General features: G+C 42.6%; 1 pseudogene; it reads right to left on the bottom strand.

The window, feature by feature from the left end:
* Positions 1 to 625: 625 nt before the first annotated feature.
* On the bottom strand, positions 626 to 1,019 carry LOC100610664 (interferon-induced transmembrane protein 3-like; annotated as a pseudogene).
* Between the last annotated feature and the right edge of the window lie 23,909 nt (positions 1,020 to 24,928).

The raw sequence follows: 24,928 nt of genomic DNA, 5'->3' as shown, positions 1-24,928 counted from the left end.
ACTTGGCACATCTGGCTAGCTATGTGGGCCATAATAAGGTGAAGAACTTGGGAATCAACATTAACTTGAGCTTCATCTAGGCCAGTAAACTCATTTCCCATCTCCTGACTCAGACACAGTAGGCTTGAGTCTTCTCTAAACCCGGGGTTCCCTAACCCCCAGGCCACAGACTGGGAATTTTTTCTAACAACTTTTTTTTCTGACACTGTAGTGAATGAAGTCAGAGAGGACATTTAGTTTCTGGTGTACACGTTGAGTTTATACAATCAGATTATGATACCAAGGAAGTACTATTATTAATAATATAGATCATAATTATTAATAGAAATGACTAACATGAACTGGGAAATGATGATGGGTCAGTTATGACACTGAATGCTACACATTCATTATCTCATTTAATTCTTACAATGAAAGCCCTGGCTTCTACTCCTTCCCTAGTCCCCTCTCCACCCTCTAGCCAGGGAGCTCTTTTTTTTTTTTTCAGGAACACATGCACTTTATTGAATGCCATTGTAGAAAAGTGTGTGAGGATAAAGGGCTGATACAGGGCGAGGAATGGAAGGTGGAGTGTGTGGGAGACAGGTCATGGTCAGAGCTCCTGGCCTGGATGCTGCCTCCTGTTCTATCGATAGACTTGGAAGATCAACACTGGGATGATGATAAACAGAATGATCATGAGGATGTGCAGAACCAGGGCCCAGATGTTCAGGCAGTGGGGGCATAGGCCTGGGTCCTGCTCAGGTCACCAACCATTTTCCTGTTCCTAGACTTCATGGAATAGGTGAATGCTATGAAGCCCAAGCAGCAGGAGTTCATGAAGCGGTTGTTAAACGGGGACCAGATGACATGGTCGGGCACAGAGGTCTTGCTGCAGATGTGGATCATGGTGGACGTTGAGGGAGGAGGGTTGTAGGGCACCCTCAGCACAGCCACCTCTTACTCCTCCCTGAGCATCTCATAGTTGCAGGGTGGCCGGTGTTTGAGGGAATGAAGAAGGTTTGGACCATGTGGTTCATGGTGTCCAGCAAAGACCAGCTGTCAGGAGCTCTTTTAAAAATGTGAATAAGGCATGGTGGCTCACGCCTATAATCCCAGCACTTTGGGAGGCCGAGGTCAGGAGATCAAAACCATCCTGGCTAACATGGCGAAACCCCTTCTCTACTAAAAAAAAAAAAAAAATTAGCCAGGCAGGCTGGTGGGCGCCTATAATCCCACCTACTCTGGAGGCTGAGGCAGGAGAATCACTTGAACCCAGGAAGTGAAGGTTGCAGTGAGCCGAGATTGCACCACTGCACTCCAGCTGGGGTGACAGAGTGAGACTCTGTCTCAAAAAAAAAAAAAATGTGAATGAGGTCAGGTCCTGCCCTTGTATTAAAGGCTTCCAGTGGCTTCCCACTGAACTCAGGAAAACTCCAACTGCTTCTCTGGGCCTACAAGCCAGCACCACCTGGACCTGCCTCCTGCCAATTGACTCCATCAGCCCATAGCACATGCCTCCACCTGCTTGGCTTCTTCAGCCTTAAAGACATTCACACGTCAGGGCCGTTGCACGCACCCCTTCCTCTGCCTGCAATACCTAGCCCTTGCCTGGCTAATTTATTTTTTTAATTCTTCCATTTAAATGTCTCCACCTCAGGGAGGCCTTCCCTCAAATCAATCAAATCACCCTCGTAACCTATTCTTTTTCTTCTTAGCTTAACACCATGTAAAATTATCATTATCATTATCATTATTATTATTATTATTATGCCTCCTTACACCTCCATTTTTCTCCCTGATCCCTAAGAGCCAGGAAGTCAGGGATAGGCATTGCTCTCCATGTATCTTCAATGAATAACACTTTTGGACCATGCAACAATGTTTGCTAAATTAATCGAGAAGCACCCTCAGAGGTAGATACTATTATTATTGTTATGATTATGATTATGATTGTGATTATTTTGAGATGGATTCTCACTGTCACCCAGGCTGGAGTGCAGTGGCATGATCTTGGCTCAGTGCAACCTCCACCTCCCGAGTTCAAGCGATTCTCCTGCTTCAGCCTCCCAAGTAGCTGTGATTACAGGCACGTGCCACCACACCTGGCTAATTTTTTATATTTTTGGTAGAGACAGGATTTTACCATGTTGACCAGGCTGGTCTCGAACTCCTGACCTCAAGTGATCTGCCTGCCTCAGCCTCCCAAAGTGCTGGGATTACAGGCATGAGCCATCATGCCCGGCTGTAGATACTATTATCCCCACTTTATAAATGAAGAAACTGAGGCATGAGGATGTTTAATAACTTGTTAAAAGTTACACAACTGGACCTGGGATGGGCAGGTGACTATCTCAGATTGCTACCATTGAATGAAACCAAAAACAAAATGATAAACTCCCATGATCTTCAAAAAATGTTAAAATCAAATCGGACTCTGTAGAAAATGAAGTTATCTTGTGGACAGTTTAAATTATTTACGTAAAGGAAATATCTCCAAATACGTCAGAGATTAACACATCAGCTTGCACATTTATTCCAGCCACACGGGTTAATATTAACATATTCTGTGACTTCAGATGTAATGTTTCCTACTATTTCTGATTTCTTAAAAGGTTTCGAACTATTTGAGAACTTGGACTGTTCTCTTCAAACTGTATGGGCAGGTGGGCATTCCGTCCAGTCATTTCTGCCCTCACCTTAGGGAACAAGCCGAATGTGGTTTTACTGCACAAGCTTAAAAGCCAATGCCGCCACAAACCCAGTGACCTTCTAGCTACTTTCTAAATCTTTAAATAACTTAGAAACAGCCGTCACCCAAGGGAAGGGTGGAATTTAAATTAAAGAGAAGGGGCTGATTTTGTGCTTACATTGCTGAAGTCCCTTCAAAATCAAGTGTCCCTGGTTTCTCCAGACAGGAAGTAGACAGCTTTTTTGTAACAAGGAAAACACCATGGGTCTTATCTCTGTGTTGCTTTCACAGCTTAGATAAACCTGTGTGTCCTACAGAGGAAATGCAACAGGGTTCCAGCAAGAACCTGTATGCTGCGGGAGAAGCTCCCTCCAGAGAACTGAAGTCTTCCGTTTCCTTCCAGCGGGAACCATAGCTGCTCTGTAGGAAAATACAGGAATTTGATTCACATAGAACAAAAACCAACAACCCTGAGGGGTAAGGGGATTTTCCTGAAATATATGAGTTTCCCTGGTTTCACATGATACTGTGTATGGTTTATACTTTATGTACCACAGAAGGCTGAAAATGGTCATTTCCTGGCCCCTCCGGTGGTGGTTTTCCAGCCAGAAAAGCATTCTGACTAACCAGTCAATGCAATTTTTTTTTTTTTTTTTTTTTTTTTTTTTTTTTTTTTTTTTTTTTTTTACTTTGAGTCTTCATGTTACTGAAAGAAAGCCGACTTGTCCTTGCAGGGGTTGGGGGAGAGGGTGGGGTTTCAGAGAAGCAACCTCGAGTTGGTCTTGTTATCAATCATCTCTGCCTATTGTGAGAGTTTGAACAGGCAAAACCTACCCACACACACTGGCGTGATATGCATTTTCAGTGTGTTACTTAAAGCATAAATGAGACGTCATCTGCTTTTCTATCAGATTAGGTTTGGTTTTTAAATATAAATATTCAGACCAAACTGAGATTTTTAGAACTTTGTAACATACAAACTTGATTGTGAAAATATAGACAAGAAAGATTAAACTATTTTTAGTGTTTTTAAGTACAAAACTCTGTCTTCACTGGTTTGCTTACTCTTTCATATGTTCAAATGTATATACATGAGCACCAGTGTGTGTAGTAAGGGAGTGGAGCTTTCAAATCTTGAGATCTCTACACAACGTTTATTTGCTGTTACACTTAAACGAGGTTGAAGTTCAGCAAAGGCAGGCAAAGCAGGCCTTCAGTTTGCTTTGGTTTCATAGACACATCGATCATTTCTTCTCTTTTGTGTGGTCGTTGTCAAAATTGTCTGTACATGGAGGCACCAGCAGGGCCCATTCAGCCCTTCAGGAAAGGCCCCCTGACACGCAGAAACTCTTAGTATACTAGATGCAATCAACTGTCTGTAGAAATGATAGACTCTGGGTGATAGTCACAGAATGCATGGCTTAGAGAAATTTAAGAACCCCAGGCCCAGTGGATGGTGAGCATACATTTCTAGGAAGGCAATATCATGTCACCAAATGGGTCCCTGGGCTGGTCACAGTGAATGAAAAGAACTAATCTCAAGAAAGACTCTTCCAAATTGAAATGATAAACATGGGGACTTTTAGAAAGATAATTTAATCCAGAAATTGTCACTCTTTCCCTAATACTGTTGGGGAGAAGACGGGGAGGAGGATAGCCTGACCATAGCTAAAATTATTATGTGCCCTGAGATGGACTGCCCTGCAATGGAGATGGATACAGGAGGCTCTTATGGACAGACACCAGCAGCCACCAGTGTTACACATATTCTTGACCATTTGGCTGGTATATTTTGCACTAAGTATGCATAAACTGGACTTACGCTTCACATGTCAGTTTCTTGTGATTTTGATTAAGCAACAGGCAGTCCTAAGCCAAACACCTCCAGCTGCCCTAACAAATCATTTCTTGCCCTGAGAAGCCAGGACCAGACTAGGGACTCACTTTGGTAGTGCCCCTGGGAGACCAGTCTGACCAGCCAGGTGGCCCCCTAGATGACCTCTCTGGCTTCTCTCTAATTCAAACAAACAAACACACTGAAATGAAACCTCAGGACATCGCAGGAACCCATGAGGAATCCCTGTGAACTATCATTTCTTTACAACACTCATACCAGAGTTGCAGCTCGAACATCTGATGTTTAACATGATTCATTACTATTCATCAAAAGGCAGTTATTTTTCAATACAATTTTGAAAACATACACCCCTGAGTCAAAGTTTCTGAGGATTTTTTCCTCCAGGAATAAATGTTTGAGAAAGAACCTTCCTGAATAGACATACATATTTTTAATAGAGCAAGAAGCCTGGAATACGTTCCAAGAAAATTAAAGGAAATGCCGTGCTTATCACTATAAGGTATGCTCAATGTGGAGAGTAAGACCTCTTAGGAAGTAGAAGAATGAATAAATGAATGAGTAAATAGGGTGTCTCTCGGTGAGGGAATGAGTGAAGACCGCTCCCACTGTTTTCTGGGGAGATATCTGTTCTCAGGATTTTTTCACTGCTGGAAGGAAAGTTGAGTGAGGTGATTATGCCAAGCAGCCGGGAGACAATTAACCCAGGTTTCCAGAGAACATCCTGGTCCTGTCTAGGCTGGTGCTCGCCTCAAAGGCTTCCTCATCAGCATAGAGTTACTCAGGTGATCCTTCAATTTCCCTGAAGGTGTTAGACGAGTAATGTAAAAATCTAGAAGAACTGAGGTCATAATGTGATAAGTAACAAAACTTTGCAAGCCTATTAGAGGGGAAAATTGGAAAGGTTGCAGCCAATTATTAATAAGACAGATGAACATGAGCTGTCTAGAAAGCACTTGGACTCTGGGAGACATTGCCAATGCAGAAATGCGCGGAGCAGAGGAGGGGACCAGGCAGCCCCAGACAAACCCAGCCAGGAGGAGCGTTTTGATCATTCATGTTAAGTGAACTAACACAAAATCAAGATTTTTTTTTTTTTTTACATTTAGAAAAATTTGCATTTTCACCTCTGTCTCACACACATACGAAAGAAATTCTTCATTTTTAGTCTGAATCTATTAATCCAGGTCAGAAAGAGAAGGATAAAGTGATTGACCTCATCTAAAACACCAAAAAGTTCTGCTTTTAGGAAAATGAAATCACCACACTTCCATTGCAGAGGGTCAGGAGCCCTGGGTGCAATATTTAAGGAGGCCTTCACTTTAGGGCCCCCGCAAATGCAGTGCTGGTGCCTGGGTGAGAGTCTCCTTCAATTTTATGCTAGCCTGGTGCTAGTTCTGACTACCAGTAATCACAGTTGGGAGGGAGGAAGACAGCATGGTAGATAAAATGAAGATTCCTTTATTAAAATGAAATTAAAGAACTGTTGGGCTTCCCATTTTATTAAATTTTAGAACTCAAATTACAAAGCTCCTAAATTTCAATTACATTGAAGTAGTCACAAATCTATGCCATGGCCCTGTGTAAGACTATGCTTTTAGAAGCTTCTCTTACTACTCCCGTCTGTGGTTTAATAAAATTGTTTCTTGCTACCTTTGAAACCCATCTGCCATGCTTTGTACTCCTGTAGGTGTGGAATAGCTGAGCAACGTCTTTTTTAACCTTTGTTTTTCTTTTTTGGGGGATGGAGTTTCGCTCTTGTTGTCCAGGCTGGAGTGCGATGGCGCAATCTCGGCTCACTGCAACCTCCGCCTCCTGGGTTCAAGCAATTCTCCTGCCTTAGCCTCCCAAGTACCTGGGATTACAGATGCTCAACACCATGCCTGGCTAATTTTTTTTTTTCTGTGTTTTTAATAGAGACGGTGTTTCACTTTGTTGGCCCAGCTGATCTCAAACTCCTGACCTCAGATGATCAGCCAGCCTCAGCCTCCCAACGTGCTGGGATTACAGGCGTGAGCCACTGTGCCCGGCCAAGCTTTGTTTTTCTAAAAGCATCTCTTGGTCACCTTTTAGCTTTTCTTACCCTCTTTCACTTTTTCTTGTCCAACTCATCTTCCTTCAGTCACTGAGGTTGTTGGTTTCTAGAGTTTTCATCCAGCCATGCATCCACCAGTGGTATCACCTAGAGTATAAAAAAAGCACATTGCATCTACTCTATAAAGATCTTTCTTTCAGCAAGTGTTATGTTAGGTTTATATAGCATAGACAGAGATAATGAAGGCTGGTCCTTTAGGACAAATACCAAATGTGTTCTTTAGGCCATGAAGTTCTGATTGTTGTACTCTGAGCAAAGCCACCAATAGTCGTACCTTCTATGTGGGTCCCTTAATTTATAACACAAGATGTGGCTCTATCATCCTGCTGGATCATCCTAGGCAAAGGCATCGGACCTGAAGGAAACAATCTGGAGGCTGGTTGGTGGCTCTGAGCTGGCTTCCCATGACCCTGCTGATTAATAGGGACACTCTGTCCTAGATGCTAACAGACCCAATTCGATACACTTCCAGGGAACTCAATGTGAGGCTGTAAAAGAGGAACAACAGCAGAGTAAGCAGAAATAGGAGGAGGCTCAGAAGAGAAAGTAAACAGGAGGCTTGAGGGCGTGGAAATTGGGAGGCAGTAAAAGGCAGAGTTAGTATAGTGAGGAGGTAGAGAAAAGGAGGCGAGAGAGACTGCATGGTAGTGACTGCAGAAACGGAGGCAAGAGAAGTGGGAACGGAGAGGATCTGAGAAGCTGACGTAGGTCATTTTTGCCTGTGAGCATCCACTGCCATTTCTTCGGCCACAGCAGCCTGGGGCTCCTTGGGTCCCCCACCCCGTCCCGCTCTCTGGCCTTTTGTTTTTTCAGGGAGTGGATTGAACCCAGCATAGCCCCCTGCTCCAGGCCCAGGACTGGCCAATGAGAGCACCACTCACACCTTCGTGGCCTGGCCTGGTGCTGGGATTAGCATATGACCCAAACCAGGGTAGCAACAGCCAATGGAACTGGCTTCCAGAATGCCCATTGTAACTCTCTGCAAAGGGACACTCTCTTTGCTGTAGTGGGCAAGCTAAAATTGCCAGGAGCTGACATATGGAGAAAGTGGGTCCCAAAGTGAAGTCAACCCAGAGAAAAGCAGAGCTGAGAGATGGAAAGAGAAAGGCTGAGTCACAAAGGGGGACTACCTCTAGATGGCTCAGATACAAGAGGTGCCACCAAGGGACGCCGGTGGAATGAACATCGCCTGGCACTTGCTTCTGAGGACAACATAACTGGATACAGCAAGGAAGGAATCAGCCGCCTTTATTCCTAGCATATGTATATAATTCCAAAACAATGCCTGCTGAAATAAAGACACTCAGAACACAGTTGCTGCTTAGCCAGTGATGGTTATTTTTATGAGGACATGATATACTTATTATCACCCAGTGGTGTCATATCTCACACTCTCAGGGAACAGTCACAAATTTTCAAAATTACCCTTGAAAACCCCTTAGGAGGCTGCCACATTGCAAAGTGGGGATTCTCCAAAGCCCAAGACATCCAGATTTTCCTCACTGCCGGGCAGATCACTGCTTCTTGAGCAAATCACCAATTGGAGTTGTTGGTCTCCATGTCGAGGCTTGTAGAAAAACCACCTCTTTCAATGCTAGGGTCACTCAGCTCACACTATGGGAGGCCCTTGGGAACAGAGACCCACTGGGGGAATGACAGACTTCCAACTCCCAGCTTAGCCTTCTTCCCGGGGTGTAGTTCATTGAGCAGCACCCACATATTAACTGCCAGGAAAATCTATCTGGAAAGTAATCTGACACTTGGATTGTCTCTCCCCCAGCATGTTAAGAAAGCTGCATTTTTGGAAAGTAAACTTTGTGGTAATTCTAAAAGAGTTCTTGGATTCTTCAAAGTGTAAGAGTGTAGTAACGCAAAGGTTGGCTTTCCGCAAAAAACTGTAATAGTTGATGATAAAACCAACACACGTACCATTTCCTCCCTGACCACCTCTGACCTTATTAAGTGAGCATCTTTGTGAGAGCTCTGCCCGGGGGAAACAGTGTGGCTAAAATTCTTACCACTAGGACACACGAGGTAAAGGTATTGATTATGTCCTCCCAGAGCCAAAGATTCAGCTTAAAGGAAGAAGCTTGATTCAGTTAGCACACACATTACATTCTGAACGCAGAATAGATGAAGATTGGATATCATTTGAGAGGGCACAGGAGGACCTACAAAAATTGAGACCACAGAGTATTGGCAGGGCTCGGGGGTGGAAGGAAGGAGCTTGGAATGAAGAGTGAAAGTCACTGAAGGCAAATATTCCAATTGACTGGATCCACACCTGGCACCTGGGAGGATTAAGGGGGTGGGGCAATGAGTAGAACCAAAGAATATTCCTTTTTATTTTTTTTTATTTATTTTTTTCTGAGACAGGGGCTTGCTCTGTTGCCCAGGCTGGAGTGCAGTGGCATGATCACAGGTCACTGCAGCCTCAACCTCATGGGTTCAAGGGATCTCCCTGCCTTAGCCTCCCAAGTAACCAGGACTGCAGGTGTACATGCCCCGGCTGATTTTTTTTGCTTTTTTTTTTTTAGAAACAGGGTCTTACCATGCTGCCCAAGCTGGTCTTGAAATCCTGGGCTCAGGCAATTCTCCTTCCTTGGCCTCCCAAAGTGCTGAGATTACAGGCATGAGACACCACGCTCAGCCTCAAGGAACATTCTTGACAGGCCAGAAATAATCGTCCAGAAGGCATGGGACCCTATTATTTACTGGTTCCTGGCCTCTCTCTACTCCTCCTCCCTGTGAAACATAGCAGACTAATATAATTCTTAAGAGTTCAGGGTCTGAGTCAGATAAATGTAGATTCAAATCCTGACTCTGTCACCTGGTAGTTGTATGCCTCAAAGCAAGTTATTTCACTTCTCTTTGCCTCAATTTCCCCATCCTGCCAATGAAGGTGATAATAATTCTTCATATCTCAGAGATTGTCATGAGGAATATAAGAAATAATGGCACATAGAAAGTGTTTGGTAAATATTTGCTGCTATAATATTTTTACCATCCTTAATTATTTATGCAGTGTCTGTGATAATTTATGTGTGTATAGATTATTGAGAAGCCACCATTCTCCTCTGGGGATGCCAAGGCTGTATGGAATGCATAGGATGTCACTTTGATCATGTGTGTATGTGTTTACAGTCAGCAGAAATTAATTCACATACTAGATGTGTCTTTTACTGCGGGCTTCTGGGTCTTGCTTAGGAAAGACCTTGAGCAAAGGAAGAAAGAAGCTTCAACGTCAATAAGTGAATTTTAATCTTCGTCAGAGCGGGCTGTTATTCAAATGAAGTCAAATGACATGTGAGACTTCCTGGACCAGCCTCCCTTGATAGGCAGGTGGAAGCTTTGGTCTTTACATTCCACGAGTGAGTTTGTAAGGAACTGGCCTTTTCAAAGACCCCAAAATCACACCAGAAGGGAAACATCTGGAATATCTTCATAACAGCCTCCCTCACACACACACTTGTTGAGAAGTGGTTACTCTTCTTTAGAATTTCATATTTCTATTTGAGGATGGATTTTCCCAATGTTGGCCCCAATAGGGAACTTGCTCTTGTTTTTGAAGAATCAAGAGACATCTTTTGATAAGAATACCACATAGATTGTCTGCTAAATATGTTTTCTGCTGAATACCCGATTAATGGTGGTTTGCTCTCATCTGGGTTTTGCATAAGGAGATTTAGATCCATGAAATCATCTACTCATCTTTTAGAAAGTAAACCGGTTAAGAAAGTAGGCTCTGGTAATAGGTAATATTCATTACCGTTTCAAACAACTCTTTTTTTTTTTTTCTGTTTCATCACAGTCCTAATTAATTTCATGGCTCAGGTACACGAAGAGATTTAAAGCGATGTTTATAAAATGAATTAGCCTCTCCCTCATCTTATTTAGAGTTCTCCATTGTGAATATACTCAAATTGTAATGGAGAGGCAATTTATGAGAAAGCTCTCTGGTGTCCTTGATTCTGTATCCTCTAGAGGATTTATTATTTCAGCTCTCCTCCCTTGGGGCCAGAAGACAGACCATGTGGCTGAAAGACAGCAGCTTTGATGCTTTTCATTGAAAAAGAATTGTTCTGGAAACATCCCATTTGGGATATTTTGATGAGGCTGAACAGTGGGAGTATGGAGAAGAGAAACGGGGTACATCTATATCTCATTGGTACCAATGCAGGTTTAACATGAATGAGGTTGCAAATCTAGGTGTGTGAAGCTGTACGCAGTCCTGCACAGCCCTGGAATGGGGCTGGGGAGACCTAGTTCTAGTTCTGCTTCTGCCCCTATCTCGCCCTTGACCCTGGAAAAATCACATATTCCCCTGGTCTCCTACTTTCTCAGCAGTAAATGAGGGGGGTTGAAACAGATGAGCTCTAAAGTTTTTTCCAGCCATGAAATTCCATGATTCTGGGTACAACTGTAAAACTATTCATTTGGCTACTCCTTATTTCCACATATCTTTGGGGTTTGGGTGGTTGATTACATATATTCTCATCTTTGAAATTATTTCTCTTTGCTTATATTGATCCATATAATGATTTTTAAAAATATGGTTAAGCTAGTCCCTCGAGCTGTGTCCAATAGGCAGCCAGTGGTCACGTGACTATTTACATTTAAACTTGTCCTGCCATTACGCTGGCTGCATTTCAGGTGATCCATGGCGCATGTGGCTAGTGACAACTGTACAGAAGAGCACAGACCCAAAAAATTTCTGTCATCACAGAAATTACTCCTGGAGAGCACTGTGATGAGGAGGAAACCCGTTTCTAAATAAGAAACTGGCTCAGGGGCACAAGACTGGCTTCCTTCCCGGGGGATATTCTTCATTCTAATCCTAGTTTGATAAATCATGATCTCTAAAGCCAGTCCCATAAGCAAATACTCAAATTTTTGGCAGAATTTAAGGCATCCCAAAGGCCTGTTTACAAATACCATCCCCCATCCCGCCCGTGTTGCCCACTCTCTGTCTCCCTCACCTCCCCCTCATTTCTCTCCTACCTCCACCAGTCATGTACAGGTAGTGCCAGGGCCACAACCAGTATCCCTGATATACCAGCTCAGAAAAGCGGCAGCTGGAGAAGACAGAACATAGCATTTTCCCTCCATTCAAATGTGCCATTGCTTACAGGGCACAATATCCTTTGTTTGTGTGTTTCTTGTTGTTTTGTTTAATGAAATATTACTGTGAAATATTACTTTTAATGAAATTTTACTGTGAAATATTACTTTTCAGTAGTAATATTACTTTTCGGAGGCCCCTGTGTGGGTTGGTGAAAAAAGGAAAGTTGGCTGTCGCACGGGTGATGAGCATAAGCAGCTCTTTGTGCCTTTTGAGTTGGATTTGAAAAGAAATATATTAATTTTCCCATCTTCCATGGCTCTTAAACAGAGACTTCAGAGAGAGTTTTTGGTAGTATATTTAGGCAACAACTTCTGGTTTCAGTGACGAGGCAAACACCATATTCTGCCCCTCCTAAGCCTGGCGAGTGTCCCGGGTGAGCTGAGTGTTGCGTAGTCCCTGCTGCTCCCACCACCTTATGCTGCTCAACTGAGTTGAGGAAGCAGAAGCTTCACTCTGCAGCTTCACCTCAACATTCCTTTTGGTCGCTGTGGCCTACAACTTCCCCGTGTCTTTGTTTCTGTCCCATGAAGGGAAAGAAAGTGGCTTTCAGGGTACAGTTCTTGAGGCAGGACAGTCCAAGGTCAAGGGGATGCGTCTGGTAAGAGCCTTCTTGCTGTGGGGACTCTCTGAAGAGTCCCAAGGCTGTGCAGGGCATCACATGGGGAAGAGGCTAAATCTCTGTTTTCTGCTTTTAACTTTCTATTTTGAGATAATTTTAGATGCAAAGATGAGTTGCCAAAATAGTACAAATTGTTTCTGTATACTCCTCATACAGCTTCCCCTTTGTTAACCCTTAAGTAACCATAATATAATTATAAAATGAAGAAACTCGTATGATTCTGTTAGTCAAATTGCAGACTTTTATTTGGATTTCACCAGTTTTTTCACTAAGGTCCTTTTTCTGTTCCAGGACCGAATCCAATGCCCCACCTTGCATGTAGGTGTCATGTCTCCTGCTCCTTGCCCATCTGTGACAGTCGCTCAGCTCAGTCTTTCCTTGTCTTTTGAAAAATGCTACTCAGGTATTGTGTAAAATGCTCCTCAATTTGTCTGTGCCTGATGTTTTCTCATGACTAGACAGAGGTAATGCATTATTGGGGAGATATTACAGAGGGGATGTGGTCTTCTCAGTGTATCATATTTTGAGGTACCTGATGCCAATATGTCTTATGACTGTTGATGTTAACCTTGGTCCCTTGGTCAGGGTGGAGTCTGCCAGGTTTCTCCATAGTAACATTATTACTTTCCCCTTTGTAATAAAAAAGGAAGCAGGGAGCAAATGAGATAATTTGAGGCTATGTAAATGTCCTGTTTCTTTTCAGACTTTCTCTCACTAGTTTTATCATCCCTCAGTACTAAAATTGCCTGCAGCAATATGAATATCTGAGTTGTTCTACACTATTGGTTTAATAACAAGCATGGGGCATTAAGAAAAAAAGCACTATGTTTTTTATATATATATATATGTATATATACACACACATAAATATTTGTGTATATACACACACATATATGTATGTGTGTATATATATATACACACACACATATATATACACACACACACACACACACACACACATATATATATATATATTTTTTTTTTTTTTTTGAGACAGAGTCTCACTCTGTTGCCCAGGCTGGAATGCAGTAGTGCAAACTTGGCTCACTGCAACTTCTGCCTCCCTAGCTCAAGAGATCCTCCTGCTTCAGCCTCCCAAGTAGCTGGGACTACAGGCACACGCCACCACCCTCAGCTAATTTTTGTAATTTTAGTAGAGATGGGGTTTTGCCATGCAGGCCAGGCTGGTCTCGAACTCCTGACCTCAGGTGATCTATCCACTTCAGCCTTCCAAAGTGCTGGGATTACAGGCATGAGCCACCGCGCCCAGCCAAAAGCACTATATTAAATATATTTATCAATTATAAGGCCCACCTTGATTTCAGAAATATTGAAATATGAAAAAAGGAGAGACATTTCTGAATGGTTGCAATTCAGCCAGTTTGCTGATGCTAAAAGTCTCTGAGGCTCTCAGCGGTGGGAGTAGTTCCCACGCCTTCTCAGGCCCCTGAGTCTACACTGCATTCTGACATAACCCTTTTATGGAAGCAACTGGGTACAGTGGATAAAACAGGATGATAGTTCTCCATAGGTGTCTTTTGAAACACCCATTTCAAGAAATGAGAACTCACGACCAAGGAACACGCAAGTTCTAAGAGTTTGTGTCATCTCCAGCTTGTAGAGATTCTCAATGCACATTAAACAGTCTTACATTCCCTGAGGCATCTGGCAGTAAAAAAGCATGTTCAACTTTCTTTAACTTAGAGTCCAAACCTGGTTCTTGGCAGGACCCCTTTTTTCATGTGCAAACACTGGCCAGCAGGGACTGTGTGCCAGCAACGTGTTTGGGGAGTCCCAGAGGAGTGTGCGGGTCTGGAGTCAGATATCAGGAGTCTGGCTCCTGCTCAGTTCTTAGTCATGAAACCGTGCTCCCCCTCAGCTCCCCTTCTTTGCTTCCCTTCCAAGACTCACTGATGTTTGGGTCCTGCTGCTAGTATTCCACTGACATGCTCAAAAAAGGAGCTGAGTGCCCCACTGTAACCCCCGATTCTCGTAACTCCTTTTCCTTCCCTCTCCTCTCTTTTATTTATAAAAATGTGTTCTCTCCTGCTTTTCCTCTACCTCTCCACCCACTTCTCCAGTCCTTTCCTATTTAAAAATTTAGTGTTGCTGGTCCTAGGAGTCCGCAGTTCTGTCCACTATCCCTAGCCAACCTGGTTGGCTCTCAGGCCAGCAACCACCCCTCCTGTGCCTATGAATCCCAAATCTGCGTATCCAGGCTAGACCCACTCTCTTGGTCTGTAGATCCAACTTTCCAACCCAAATACCTTTCAAAACAGACCTTATGGTAATGAGGAGAATCTGGGTTTGGTTATCATGCCTAGTTGGGGCAGACAGCAGGAATGCCTCAAATGCCCCAAACTCTGAAAGTCCATAACCAAACAGTATGTTTTCTTCCTGCACCTGTCACTTCCTCCTGTATTTCAACCTCGGTCAATGGCTTTCCAGCTCAGACATTCAAGCCAGAAACATTAGGGTTATCTTTAATTCTTCCCTTTCCTTTGTACTTCATATTCATTTTATCACCAATATTAATAAATTGTGCTTCCAAAATATTCTCGGGCCAATCCCATCCATCATCATGACCTTCATGTTTCTTCTGAGCCTTGTAATCTCTCGCCATTGGCAATAACTCACTTAACTTTCCTCCTAATTATGGCCTCCTCCCACTTAAAACCATCTTCCAAAGTTCTCTTTCTAAAACAGAAGTTTTGTATTTTCTTCTTGCTTGCTTAAATGTCTTTACTGGTTCCCCTTAGAAGATAGATATCCAGCCTAGTTTTCAAGATCTTGAAATCTATTTTCTACGTCCCTTTTTAGCTAGGTTGTCCTACTAACTTTGGACTATTTGACATTTCCTGACTATGCCATCAAGTTTAATAAATACTTACACTCTAGAATTCTCTCTTTACACATCCCTCATTCTACTCGTCACTTTTTCTTTAATAGGCCCTTATTTAGCCTTCAAGACCCAATGCAAATATCATTCCTTCTACTAAGTCTTCCTCAGTTATCCAAGTTGAAATGAATGATCTTCTCCTCTGCGCTCTCAGGGCCTCATACTTATTTAGATGAGTTTCTCACACAAGACTCTAAGCTGTATAATCTTAGGGACTTTATTTTATTCATCTATCTATTCCCAAGGCAATAGCTACTCAATGAGAATTTTTTGAATTGTTGATGTATCCCGTGACATGGTGTAGTATATATGAATCAAAGTTTTGGACAATCCCCTTCCTAGTTTTAGGGAATTCCCAACTCACAAGTTTTTTGAAAAGCAGAGCCCAGTTCCCATTATCAGAGCTGAAAATGCCAGGTTTCCTTGGCCTCCCTGATTGCTAGGGCAAAGCCATGACTCAGCTCCACCACGAAATTCTCGTGCCCTGCCCTAGGAGTCAGAGTGTGGCACAAGGAGGTGGCACCATAAGAAATTCTCCCTGGTGCAGTAATGGTTGTAGCAAGTCAAGATCCCAGGATAACAGATCCCATAGTGTTGGTTCTTGTGTCTCATGAACAAGGTGTCAGATGTGGGAGACAAGAGCCATAATCTTCACTGGATACGTTCTGTGATCTGATTTGGGGGAATTATTCCTTGTTCTCTCACCCTTCTAGAAATTCTCTGAGATGCGTGGTATCTTGTTTAATGAGTTTCTTTTCTGTTTAAATGGACCACAGTAAGTTTCTGCTGCTTACAACTAAAAATGCCCACAGATGGGGAAATTGGAACCAGGAGTGGTTATCAGAAACAGACCTTATGGTAATGAGGAGAATCTGGGTTTTGTTATCATGCCTAGTTGGGGCAGACAGCAGGAAAAAAATGCTGGATGTGACTCTGTCAGGTCTTATGGCTTGGTGGCAAAACAGTTCATCATGACCTGTCATCCGTCAAAAAATTCCCATTCCCTCACAGCAGGCTTCAGCGGGGATATGGGTCCCTGCCAACAGTGCTATGAAGGTTATGAGGAATTAAAGATCTAAGGGTGGGGTGGTTGTCTCTACAGAGGGGGTCAACTTAAAAAAAAAAAAAGCTCAAGTATCTAAATTCTTGACTCAAAGCATCATCTTTAAACTTGGAATTTTTATAGGAAACTCTTATTTCTTGCAGCCATAGATATGAGGAGGTCAAAAACTAAACTCAAAGTTGGATACTGTATGCTTATGGATTCACAGCTTTCCTAGGTCTCTTATGCAAAATGTAGCACATTGATTAGGAATGAGTAAAAGCCTGCGATTGAAATGGGGACTTGCAGGGATCCAGTGGACTCAGAGTGCGAGGATCCCCTGGCTCCCCCTGAGTTCTCCATGCGGACAAGGAAAGTCCATCCTCTCTTTTGCAACAAAGCTATTGCTATCTTCTGGAAGAACCTCCCCAGCTACTTCATCTGGGCAAAAATTATCCTTATGACCCACATCTACAACTTTCTTAGACATCTAATTAGCTTTTTAAGTAGAGTCAGGTCCCAGAATGTTCTGGAAGGCCAAGTAGAATACCAAATCTTAGCCCCCAAAAAATTGTACACCAAAGAAGTAATTTAGTTTAACACAAATCTGGCAAATACATATGAAGATGTACTGTGAAGAGCCGCATCAAAGTGGGAAGTATACACCTGTAGATTGAACTGAATTTCACGGGTATAGGTATATTTTCCAGAGAGTCTGGATTCTTTGAGCTAGCCCAGACAGTTGGGAACAAATTCAGTTGTTTACTTGTTTAGTCAGCAGAAACCTGTACTCAATGATAGTCCCTGCTGAATGAGATTGAGATGCCAGGCATTAGTTGATAAAATATAGTTGAAGGATTCCAAAGACGTGGGGGTTGGAGAGTGAGAAAGGATGGGAGCAGATTTATCATGAGCAAGTAAGTGAAACACATTCCCTCAAACCTTACTGCATCTCCAAAGAGGGTCCCAAGAAAACACTCCCTTCACCAAAGCATTGAGAGATGCATGGATCAGGTGAAGGCTAATGCTTTTTATAGCATCATGGTTCCCATTTTCTACAGGATAGATTGCTGATGCTCTTAGCAAGCACCACCTCCTGGAGACCCAGAACACCACTGTGGTCCTCTCATCAAAGAGGGAGCTTTTCGGGAGTGAGGTAAGAAATACAGTTTCAACCAAAGTCCTCTCCCAGGAGATTCAGTGGAATCCTGAATCCTGAACCCTGAACCCCCACTGACGGCATGTGTCATCTCAATAATCAGTCCAGTCCTCATTTTAGCTCTCCCTTAGAGGTGGAGTAAAGGCTACAATGGTGGAAGAAATGAATGGAAGTCCTTGACACATGCTCTCCCTAGCAAATAGTAAGTAAAAAACTATGTTCTACCCTTGGGGGAACTGCAGAAATGGTTCTTTTTTTTTTTTTTTTTTTTTTTGAGACACAGTCTCGCTCTGTTGCCCAGGCTGGAGTGCAGTGGCACGATCTCGGCTCACTGCAACCTCTGCCTCCTGTGTTCAAGCAATTCTCCTGCCTCAGCCTCCTGAGTAGCTGGGATTACAGGCACCCACCACCACGCCCAGCTAATTTTTTTTTTTTTTGTATTTTTAGTAGAGACAGGGTTTCACCATGTTGGTCAAGCTGGTCTCGAACCCCTGACCTGGTGATCCACCTGCCTCGGCTTCTCAAAATGCTGGGATTACAGGCATGAGCCACCGCACGTGGCCCAGAGATAAATTCTTTTGCCAAAGACTTGAAAGACAGAGGGGCTATACCATACATAAATCAGCCAGAGCCAGTTTCTGTTGCTTCTGACTAAGGATGTTCATTGATAAAGGAACTGGAAACAGAAGTAGTTATAAGCAACAGAGCTCAGGGTGATGCAGAGGATAAAAGCATTCTGGAGAAGGAATGGCAGTGGATTATCATAAGGCTAATAAAATGGTTGCTCTAATTGCCACCACTGTTCCAGATGTGGTCTCTCTCTACTGAAATAAACCAACTCAGCCCCTGGTATTTTCCATGCAAGTACTGATCTCAAAAATGCTTTTTTCCCATCCTAATAAATACAAAACATCAGAAGATTGTTTTTGGCAGGCTGGGCACCAGAACCTTTTCATCCTCTTGCTTTAGGGCTCTGTGCTAAAGGAAAATTGATCATTTTGCTTTCCCAAAAGACATCAAATTGGTCTACCACATTGATAACATCAGTATGATAGGACTCAGAGAGCAGAAAATAGCAGGTGCCATGGATTTCTTGGTAAGATAGCATAAGCCAGAGGTATCCCATGAAAATAAAATGAAGGACACATCAGTAAACTTTCTGGGAGATCCATGGGGGTACTGAAGGCATATCTTCTCAAAAGTAAAGAACTAATTGTTTCACCTTGCAGCCCCTAAGAAAGAAGTACGACACTTTGTGAACCTCTTTGGAGTTTGGAGGCAACATATGCCACATTTGGCTGTGCTTTCTCCCCCAAGTACCAGGTAATTGAAAGGTTACTAGCTTTAAGAAGGGCCCCACCAGTCTCCAACTGGACAAGTCTGTGGCAGAAAGAGCTCTTCCATTTGAGCCTTAAGATTGGATCCAAGGGTGTTCAAAGTGCAAGTAGCAAATGAGGCAACTATATGAAGCCTCTGCCAGGGTTTCAGAAGTAAAGCCACAACCTCTTGGCAAGAATTATTTTTCTATTGAGAAAAGATTGCTACTGGACCCTGATGGATGTTGCAAATTTAATCCTAGAATACCAGGTGAACCTGAGCTCTGCCTTATGAAGTAGGTTTTATCTCATCCTCCCAGCCAGAAATTCAGGCATTCCCCAAAGCACCATCACTCAGGCTGTGCAGATCCTGAAGGCATAAGAAAATTGTATGGGCAGATGGCTCACACACCCAGGTACATTGCCTACTATGTTATGACCCTTCCCTCAACCTACACCTGAGCCTCGTGGGGAATCCTCCTGATCAGATGACTGAAAATGGAAAAAAAAAATCTGTGTGTATATGACTTTGCACAATGTGTGGGTGTTTGCTGGGAGAGACTGCTGAAGAGTGACACTGACTCTTGAAAAATAGTAAAGAAAGGCAATCATCCCAGCATAAATAATTGGTACTTCTCATTCTTTATTCTACCAAGAAGGAGATAGGAGCTGAAGTCAGGCTGTGTGGACAGTGATTAACTGTTTGGCCACCTAGTAAAAAATTAGTAAAGAGCAAGATTAAGAGTTGGTGACCAGATCAGGGAAAGAATATAGACTGACCTCTGAGAACAGGCACCAAGAATGCCATGATAACGCTCACCAAAATTCTTCCCAGTGAAGGAGGCGCTCTTTAATAAGGTGGACATGACCATCCTCTCGGGATATCAGTCAGCCACTATCCTCAGAAACCCAGTGCCACCGAATAGGTACATGAAGTGAGAGGCCGTGGAGGGAGGAAGCTATGCATGGGCTCAGAGACAAGCACGGGCCCTCACCTGGCTGCATATCCACCTCACCTGGCTGCGTATCCCACTTGCCTACTTCAGTGATGAACCCTGAGTGTCAATGTGGCACCATATTCAGGAGCAGCAGCTTGCCTTCTGGTAGCCTGTTGATTACACTGAATCTTTTCCATAACTGTAGAGGTAGCAATTTGTTTTCACTGGAATGAACACTTATTATGAACCTGGATTGCATTGGCATTCCTTCCTAACAAGCTTCTTCCTTCATGACACACATGGCCTTCATGAATGCCTTATCAATCATGATGGTATCTCATACCCACATAGAATTCCTTCTCACTAAAGCATTTTTTTTTTTTTTGGAGATGGAGTCTCACTCTGTCGCCCAGGCTGGAGTGCAGTGGCGCGATTTTGGCTCACTGCAACCTCTGCCTCCTGGGTTCAAGTGATTCTCCTGCCTCAGCCTCCCAAGTAACTGGGACTACAGGTGCGTGCCACCATGCCTGGCTAATTGTTTGTATTTTTAGTAGAGATGGGGTTTCACCATGTTAGTCAGGCTGGTCTTGAACTCCTGACCTCAGGTGATTAGCCCGCCTCTGCCTCCCGAAGTGCTGGGATTACAGGCGTAAGCCACCGCGCCTGGCCTAAAGTATTTATTTTTGAGTGAAGGAAGACAGGCAATGGGCTGAAGTCTATGGGATTCTCCAAGCTTGCCTTGTAGCCCACATCTCAGAAGCAGCTGCCCTTGTAGAACAGCAGCATAACCAAATGAAGACTCAGTTCTAGAAACAGCAAATGTAGGGGGAAATCCTTGCTCTTAAACTAAATGATATTGCCAGTGAATCATCATTTTTGACCTGAAAAAATGGTGAGTTCACGCCACTCGATGTAATGGTTTGGGACATACAGAGAGTGGGAATCAGCGATCCACATGCAGTGGATCCTTCCTGTGAATAGGGATGGTTGGAGGAATAGTAAAGCCTCACAACCACTTGCAGCTATTTTGTTTTCTGACCCCAGAGCTCTGGGCTTTGTTAGAGGTCTTAATAAATAAGGGAAGAATGCTTCCAGCAGGCGAGGCAGCAATGGTTCCATTGTAAATTTGAAGCTGAGACTCACACCTGGGCATTTCAAAGTCTTCTTGCCACTGGATTGAAAAAAGAAAGTGTAGGCCGAGGCAGGTGGATCACCTGAGGCCAGGAGTTGGAGACCAGCCTAGCCAACATGGTGAAAACTCGTCTCTACTAAAAATACAAAAATTAGACAGGCATGGTGGTGTGTACCTGTAGACCCAGTTACTCGGGAGGCTGAAGCAGGAGAAAAGCTTGATCCCAGGAGGCAGATGCTGCAGTGAGCCGAGATAACGCCGCTGCCCTCCAGGCTGGGTGACAGAGTGAGACTCTGTATCAAAAAAAAAAAAAAAAAAAAAAGAAAGAAAGAAAGAAAGAAAAAGAAAAAAGAAAGTGTGTGGTGTGTGGGGGATGGTATGGGTTTTGACTGAAGTAATCCGTCTGCTAAGAAAGAGGAAATGGAGTTCTGCTCTGCAGTGGACAATAGGAGCATAGATGGGGTGCCTCAGAGAACTGCAAGGTTCTTGCAACCTGGAGTTGGTGAGCTTGCTAGGTTTCCTCTTCCTGCATAAATGAACCAACTCTCTTTCTGTGTAAGTGAACCAGAGTTGGTTGCCATAACTTGTATCTAAGAACTCTGCCACACTGGGCTATGCCGGGTCCATAGCTGTAAAATGGAGGTAAGAAAATTGCCCATGGATAGGCTGATGGTTAAGGACATGGATTTATGTATCAGAGAGTTCTTGATTTGAATCCTTTCTCTGCCACTGGCTAGTGGCATCATAGGGAAGTTATTTGACATTTTGAAGCCCGTTTTCTCATCTATAAAATAGGAATGACAATAACATCCATATCATAGGCTTTTGCAGGGATTAAATGAGATAATCCATGTAAAATGCATATAGCAAGGATTAATAGTGTTAGCTATTATAATCTATGTTTTTTTTGAATTGATATGAGTCTTAAGAAAAAAGTACCCAATATAGTGTTACTTACTATCTAGGCTGTATCTGCCCCTTTCATTTCCTTCCACACCATCCTTGTTCTTGATGATTAACTACATTTCACCCTTGTGACAGTGGGAGGAAGGGCATTTTGTATGCTGGTGGAAGAACTGGGGTGAGAGAAAGCATACCCAAGTGTTAGTACCTGCTTCTCACCAGCTGGGTGGGCTGAAAAGAGTTGGTTCTTCCTCATAACTTGAATGGGTTGGTTTCCTCCAGCTTTTTTCCAGCTCCAGCATGTGAATGCATAAGGGGAAGGCTGCGCTTCTGCTGGACCATCACATCTCTGCAGTATGTCCTGTGATGGGGAAGTTGATAGGTGACAGATAAAATAAAAAATTATTCAGATCCCAATTTTCCGAAGCACTAGACCCAATGACGTTTTCTTTTTTTTTTTTTAATAGATCATGTATTTTTTTTTCTTATACTTTAAGTTTTAGGGTACATGTGCACAATGTGCAGGTTAGTTACATATGTATACATGTGCCATGCTGGTGTGCTGCACCCATTAACTCGTCATTTAGCATTAGGTATATCTCCTAATGCTATCCTTCCCCCCTCCCCCCACTCCACATCAGTCCCCAGAGTGTGATGTTCCCCTTCCTGTGTCCATGTGTTCTCATTGTTCAATTCCCATCTATGAGTGAGAACATGCGGTGTTTGGTTTTTTGTTCTTGCAATAGTTTACTGAGAATGATGATTTCCAATTTCATCCATGTCCCTACAAAGGACATGAACTCATCATTTTTTACGGCTGCATAGTATTCCATGGTGTATATGTGCCACATTTTCTTAATCCAGTCTATCATTGTTGGACATTTGGGTTGGTTCCAAGTCTTTGCTATTGTGAATAGTGCCGCAATAAACATAAGTGTGCATGTGTCTTTATAGCAGCATGACTTATAGTCCTTTGGGTATATACCCAGTAATGGGATGGCTGACCAGACCCAATGACATTTTCCCCCAGATATTTCAGTCAAAAGGATCAGACCTTTCTGAGTTAAGACCTTAATGAGTTAAGACATAACAAATACTTAGAACAACTTTAGGGTAACTATATAAGTATAAACCATGATACTACACACTTCCTAGATGGGTAAAGCTTAAAAAAATGTTCCCGGCCGGGCATGGTGGCTCACGCCTGTAATCCCAGCACTTTGGGAGGCCGAGGTGGGCGGATCACGAGGTCAGGAGATCAAGACCATCCTGGCTAACACAGTGAAACCCCGTCTCTACTAAAAATACAAAAAAATTAGCCGGGCGTGGCAGCATGCGCCTGTAGTCCCAGCTGCTTGGGAGGCTGAGGCAGGAGAATGGCGTGAACCCGGGAGGCAGAGCTTGCAGTAAGCCAACATCGCGCCACTGCACTCCAGCCTGGGTGACAGAGCAAGCAAGACTCCATCTCAAAAAAAAAAAAAAAAAGTTCCAAGTTATTATTTGTTTCCTTTAAAAAACAGGATGTGTAACTGACTTGGAAAAAATGACCCAACCTTTATAGAATAGGCTAGATCTGAGTAATTTACTGAGTAAACAAATAACTTGAGAAAGGAAAAGATCTAGTAATCCTCAGAATGTTGAATGAGGGATAATTACTTGGGATATGATGTCATTACTTTACACATTTTATCTTTAATTCTGATTAAGGTTTTCTGAATTTTATTCCCCTAACTAAATTTATTCTTCTAACTAAGTATATTTTAAAGTGTTGACTAAACAAAGCATTCTAAAGAGAAAGGCCCAGCAGGGAGTATATATATTTAATAATTCACAGTGACTATATCCTTGTAAATTACAACTCTCCTATTCTTGTCTTTCTCACAGGTATGCTGAAATGACAAAAAGAGAGTGATCATTAAGTACCTTTCAAATGTTATTATACTTAACAAGAAAAGTAGCGATGTCTTGAATGAGAGGCTCTTAATTTAGGTAATGAAGCTTTCACAGGATTATGGGAAAAATATTTTCTAAAGCAATATAACTGGCATGGTTTCAGAAAATATGATCATCTACTTAGAGAAAAGAAGGATCAACAACACACCATTAGAACTAATCAAGAGTTTAGAAAGTTTGTCAGTGTGATCAACCTACTAAAATGAATAACAGTTTTTATGCCAGAAAATACCCAACAAGAAATTTTAAAATAAGATCCTTCATTCATAATGGTACCAAAATCTATGAACTGGTCAGGAATCCTGAATTCATCTGTGGAGAAAACTAAATTTGATTAAAAACATAAAAGATGATCTGAAAAAAAATGGGGAGCTATTCCATGCCCTTAGATGGCTAACTTGTTACTGTAAGGATGTAAATGTTTTTAAATTAATCCATGATTTCAATGCTATCATAATCATGACTATGAAGTAAATTTTTGAGGAACTCAAATTTTATTACCATGTATATGGAAGAATAAAACACCTAAATCCATCTTGAAAATAGTAGAGTGGATCTTTCACACTATAAAAAAAAGCATAGCATAAAGCCATAGTAATAAAAAAAGGTGTGATATTGATGCAAGAACAAAGAAGCTAATAGAATATTACACACACACACAAACTTAATATATAATAATAGTAGCACTACAAACCAATAAGGGACAGAATTTTTAGTAGCTGATAATGGGAAAATTGTCTCACTATGGAGAAAAGTAAGATTGCATGTTGACATAACACAGATGAAGGTGACACCAGATAGATGAAAACCTAAACGTGAAAGGTAAAACTATAAAGTCAAGAAAACCTAGGATAAGACTTTTCTGATAGAGGGCCAGAGACTGACTTTCTAAATAAAACCAACTTGGAAAACAGTAACACCAGTAGAAAAATGGGCAAAAGGGCTGAACAGGCAGTTTATAAAGATGAAATCAAAAGGTTAACAAACATGAAGAGATATACAAAACTCACTGGTAATTAGAGAAATGCAAAACACAACCATAGGCAACAATTAAGAAGATAAGTGATAGGAAATGTTGGTGAGAAAGCGGAGACAGAAAAGTTCATATGCGGTTGGTGAGGTAGATTGACCAGCACAGCCTTTCTGGAGAGCAACCAGCCATTTCCCAGCTGTAATCACCACAGGAGCGCATCAGTGATCCTTCAGTGCAATTTCATTTCT

The sequence above is a fragment of the Pan troglodytes genome, chromosome 7 (genome assembly GCF_028858775.2).
Source record: "Pan troglodytes isolate AG18354 chromosome 7, NHGRI_mPanTro3-v2.0_pri, whole genome shotgun sequence".
In the NCBI taxonomy this organism is placed as follows: domain Eukaryota; kingdom Metazoa; phylum Chordata; class Mammalia; order Primates; family Hominidae; genus Pan; species Pan troglodytes.
Note: the sequence above shows the minus strand (reverse complement) of the source record. Positions and strands in the feature narration are given on the sequence as shown.